This window comes from Apium graveolens, chromosome 9 (assembly GCF_009905375.1).
Source record: "Apium graveolens cultivar Ventura chromosome 9, ASM990537v1, whole genome shotgun sequence".
NCBI classification, from domain to species: domain Eukaryota; kingdom Viridiplantae; phylum Streptophyta; class Magnoliopsida; order Apiales; family Apiaceae; genus Apium; species Apium graveolens.
Genome location: NC_133655.1, coordinates 67,376,370 through 67,382,174, shown reverse-complemented (window position 1 = coordinate 67,382,174; position 5,805 = coordinate 67,376,370).

The following is a 5,805-nucleotide window of genomic DNA, read 5'->3' as shown; positions in this document are numbered from 1 at the left end:
TATAATCCTTTTATGATCCTCTCTTATAATCCTTTAATTTAAATCCTTTTTATCCTGTTACCTTATACTCAATTCTTTCGATATCTGGTGGATTTTCGGGAAAAATCAAAAGGTTCAAATTTGGATTCTGACGATATTTACATGCACTTATATATCATATAGAGTACCAATATAATCTCAGAATATCCATAAAAGAAACCCTACATAGTGTGGCATGAAAAGTTTTCTTATTCAGCAATAATCTGCAAAATCACTATTCATAAGGGTTTTAAAAATTTCCAAAAATTGGGGTTATTACACATAATATTTATTAATTGAAAAAAATAATTACACGTTATATCCCGGATATTACAACTGTAACCTAAAAAGATCTTGTTACAGTTTGGGGTCACGGATGTTATATTTCAACTGCTGGCATTTGTTTATTGATTAAACAGGTTATTTTGGAGTAAGGTTTTGAAAGGCATATGTCATAGCCTATTTGTTTATTCGAGGATTTAACTCAACTCAAATAAGAATGTAACAAGTAAATAGTGGATCTACCGTCAAAGAGATCTCACAAAGTAACATCTGTCAAAGGATTCAGAAACAAGGTTCATCTACAGACTTGAGGAATTAATTCACTGGAAGAAGTTCAAGAAATTGATCAAGCCTCAGTGATATAAATCAAGGTTGTGGATTTAATCAAGTGACAGAGATCTCGTCAGGGTATCAGAGAATTACAGGGATTTAATCTGAAGAAAATCAAGTTATCAAAGTCAAGACATGAAGAAACGTCATGAAAGTTAGTCACTCATGAACCAGACAGTACATCGAGTGTCAACATTGAAGTGGTGGAATTGATTCATAATTGACAGTGATTATCAAAAGATTTTCAGAAGAATGGTTGTTGTTGAAGAGTAGTATTAATTCTCTATTAATTAATTAAGTCATATAATTTAATTAAGAAAATAAATTAAATCTGCAAAGATTAATTTATTGATTAATTGAATTAATTGATTAATTAATTCTGAATTAATATTAAGAATTTTCAGAATTATAATTGAATTAAAATCAGTTTTAATTCAGCAAGACAATTATTTTGAACTGGTATGACAATCAATTGTCATACCGAAAGTCATACTAGTTCATTCGATAGTCTTGCCAAAAGTCATACTAGTTCATTCGATTGTCATATCGAAAGTTCTACCAGGAGGAGGATTGTCTTGCCAGTTCAGTTTGATTGTCATGCTAGTTCAGGAGATAGTCATACCGATTGTCTTCCTAGTACAAGTGATTGTCATGTCGATTGTCATGCCAGTTCATTTCAGTTCTATTGATTAATACTTAAAGACAGAGGCAGCAGACTCTCAACAATCATCCAAAAATAAACAACTCAAGAACAAAAGAAAAGCAGCCGAGCACAATATTTCATTTTCATCTGCTAAATTCAAGATCACAATTTCTAGCTAGTAAAGTTAAATCCAAACCACTAGAAATCATTATCTTGTTCTTGTGTAACTATCTAGCGGATCATAATCCCTAGAACTTAATCTCAAATTTCGTTTAGCATTTGAATCTTTTTATTGCAAAAATAGAAAAAGTTCATGTCGAATTTATTCTAGATTTGTGATAATTAATTTGAGATTAATCCCTTGTAATCGATACCGTTGTTGTAACACCTTTCAAGTTTAATAATATTTTTATTTAACTTGAATTTTGTTTCAATTTTTATTCCGCATTAAATTCGATTATACGGTATAGTTTGTATTCAACCCCCCCTTCTACAAACACATTGGGACCTAACAATTGGTATCAGAGCCTTCTGATTAACGAACAAATCAAGATCCTAGACTTTTGTGATTTTTCAACTCCTTGAATTTTTATTTATTCAAAAATTCATAATGACTTCACAAAAAGTTGGAACCGTTAAAATTCCACTATTTGATAAAGAAAATTATATCATGTGGAAGAAGAAGATGCTCTTGTTTTTACAAGTTGCAAAACCCAAATATCTGAACTTGTTAAAGAATGGTCCAAATACTCTGATGGTTATTGAACCAGAGGTGATAGTAGATGATGTTGTGATTACCAAAGCTAGAACCTATCCAAAAGAGCCTGAGGATTTTTCTCCTACTAAAAAAGAAGAAGCCTCCTTGGATGCCAGCCTTCAGTTAATTTTAGTTGATTCCCTCGATCCCTTGATGAACAGACATGTGATGAACTGTAAAAATTCCAAACACATCTGGGAAACTATTGAGGTGATTAATGAAGGTACAGAGGAAGTTAGGGAGAACAAGTTGGAGATCCTAACCTCTGAGTATGAACATTTTAAATCCAATCCAGGAGAAGGAATTACTGAAGTGTTTGAGAGGTACAATGCATTGATCAACAACCTGAACATAAATGGAAAATATTATTCAATCAGGGAGGTCAACAAAAAGTTTCTTTTAACACTGCCAACTCATCTTGAACATAGAATCACTGCCATAAGAGAAGCTAGAGATCTGAGTGAGATTTCTTTGGATAGACTCTATGGTGTGTTAAAAACCTATGAGTTGGAGCAGATTCAGCAGAAGGAAGTCTACGGGAAAGATAGAATGGTCAGCACATGTACTGCTCTTGTAGCTGAAGGTCAACAACAACAACAATCTCAACATTCAGAGAGAATGGTACAGTTTTCCAAGGCTGAGGAAAATGTGTTAGTAGCAGAATATGATCCTCCTACTACAAATCAATCTAGTGATGATTTTTATTCCTTGGAAGAGCTAGAGCAATTGGAAGATGAGTCAATGGCCCAGATTGTCAAGAGATTCTCCAATGTCAGATTCAAGAGAAATCCCAAGTTCAAGTACAAGTCCAACTACAACAGATTCCAGACAGGTGGATCTTCATCCTCTAACACCAGTAGTGGTGGATACAAAACAGGGATGGTTGATTAGAGCACCATTAGATGCTATAACTGCAATGAGTTGGGACACTTTGCCACAGAATGCAGGAAGCCAAAGCAAGTAAGGAAGAACTCTTATGATTCAAATCAGAAGAGTAACTCTGAAAGGGCTTACCTGGCAAAGGGAAGAAGCTGGGATGATACTGATAGTGAAGATGAAGAAGATAAGAATCTTGCTCTTATGGCTATTGATGGAAAAGCTTCATCGTCAAGAAAAGAGGTAAAATTTACTGATGCTGAATTAGTTTATCATCTAGGAGGTTCCTTAGATTGTGCTCATCGTGATAATGAACTGTTAAGTCAGCAGATCAAAGACCTTGAGAAAGAGGTCAATGAATTAAGACTTGTGCACATTAATCAAGTGTAATAACCCCAATTTTTGGAATTTTTGAAACCCTTATGAATAGTGTTTTGCTGATTATGCTGGATAAGAAAACTTTTCATGCCACACTATGTAGGGGTTCTTTTATCGATCTTCTGGGATATTATTAGTACTCTATGTGGTATATAAGTGTATGTAAAGATCGTCAGAATCCAAATCCGAACACTTTGATTTTCCCCGAAAATCTACCAGATACAGAAAGAATTGAGTATAAGGTAACAGAATTAAATTCAAGGATTATAAGAGAGGATCATAAAAGGAATATAATGTATTGAGAAAGGTTAAGGAAACCTAAGTAATAAGATCCCGGGTATGATCCCTCAAACGATAAACGAAAACGAAAGTTAAGCTAACCGCACAACAGATCAGCGGTCATTAGGCAAGCAATTAAGAGTTAATCAAGGAGGTTAGGGATGATGATGTCATCAAACCAATAAGAGGAGGACAAGTGGGGGAGGGTGACATAACAAGGTGACATAAGCATGACAAAGAAAGGTGTGTTGTTGGTTGATTAAGAACCACACAAAAGTTACCATGGTAAAAGGTAATAAATTAAAACAAAACAAATCCACCAAGTCAACCAACAATTCATTTTCACCAAAAACACAAAGCTATTTCACCTTCTTCATCAAAAGCTCTCGGCTTCTTTTCTTTTTCAAAGAAAGAAAATTCAAAATCCTAGTTCCAAGCTTTGTTAATTAGCAAGGTAATTATCTAAGACTCCTTATGCATAGATATAGCCATCCTATAAGTTTGAGCTTCTAATTCATTCACAATCTCTTCCTAAAAATCATGGAAGAAGATGGTGAATAGTGTTTTTCAAGAACTAAAATTTTTGTTCTTGAGTTTTTGTTTAGATTAAGCTTGGATAAGGACTTTTAAGGATGATTCCAAGCTAATTACTTGATTCTCCACTCTCCAAGGAAGGTATAACCCCTCCAAACCCTAAATTTACTTTGAGTATTAGGTTTAGTTTTGTTGTTATAGTTCATGAGAGGCTTGATTGTTGTGTATGTAGAGGTTAGTTGGTTTTGTGATGTTTTTGGAGTTGTAATTCTTGGATTATTGATTAATGAACTTAAGTATAGTTTAAATTCATGTTTGAGAATAGTATAAATTGATAATATTGAGTTTTTGGGGCTGTTATGGTGAAGTATGGACGGAGTTTGGTTGGGATGTTGATTGTGGGATGGTTGTGGGTTGATTTGGAGTGGTATAAATTTGGGTAATCGCGTAAACATAGTCGTCGCAATGCCCGATTTACTTTAGACTGTTTTTGTTCTTAGTATTAGGACCCGTGAACTCACTGCTAGGTTTTGACCATTGCCATTATTAGAGAGTTCATGTTACGAGCTTCGTTTTGATATGTGGTTCGTTTGAATCCGATGTATGGTTTAGGAGAAACGACCGTTTTAAGTAACGGCGTTTCGCGAACGAACCATTACCCCTCGCCTTACTTTGAAACATAGGTTAAAGACCTAAAAGGACTAATTGGAATATGAAACATTTATGTAAAGTTTATTAGGCAGTTGGTAAGGCACTCGCGAAAGAATCGCCTTAAAACTCTTAATGGTTAATTTATTAAAAATGGTGGAGCCGAGGGTACTCGAGCGACTTAAGTGAATCCTTAAGCGCAAAAGCGAACGTTAGGGTTCATTTGGTTAAAGTCTAGTTTCTTAAGCGACCGTGGTTTAATTCTGACTTATGTTGTTGTTCATAGGTTACCGGACCCACCCTAAGCTTAAGTCTACCCCGGAGCACTCAGGCAAGTTTTCTACCCGTTATACTGTTGTTGTGATGTATACATATGTATATGCATTATCTTGTGATAGATGCATGATGGTTAATTAGCAAATTTTGCGATATATTGAAGCATGCTGAGATGGTATATATATGCATATCTGTTTCGTAATCTGGTTATCTATCTGTTGATTTCAATGCTTATAAGTTGCATAATACCTATGCTAGAGATAAGCAGTAGTTGCGTATAACCTTAGGATAGGGGACCCAAAGGTGAACATTTTCTAAAACCGGGAGTCGATGTTCCCGAGTATATTATATATATATATATATATATATATATATATATTTATATATATATATATATTGATATAATTCAAAACTATTAATCGAATAAGGTTTATTCGATAGCTTTATTTATTTAATGAATATTATTCTGAATATTCATTCGAGGACTTATGACTCCGCTTATTTATTTAATGAATATTACTTTGAATATTAATTCGAGGACTTATGACTCGGTTTATTTTATTTAATGAATATTACTTTGAATATTCATTCGAGGACTTATGACTCTGTTTATTCTATTTAATGAATATTATTTTGAATATTCATTCGAAGGCTTATGACTCCGTTTATTTTATTAATGAATATTATTTTGAATATTCATTCGAGGGCTTATGACTCCGTTTATTTTATTAAGGAATATTATTTTGAATATTCATTCGAGGACTTATGACTCCGATTATTTACT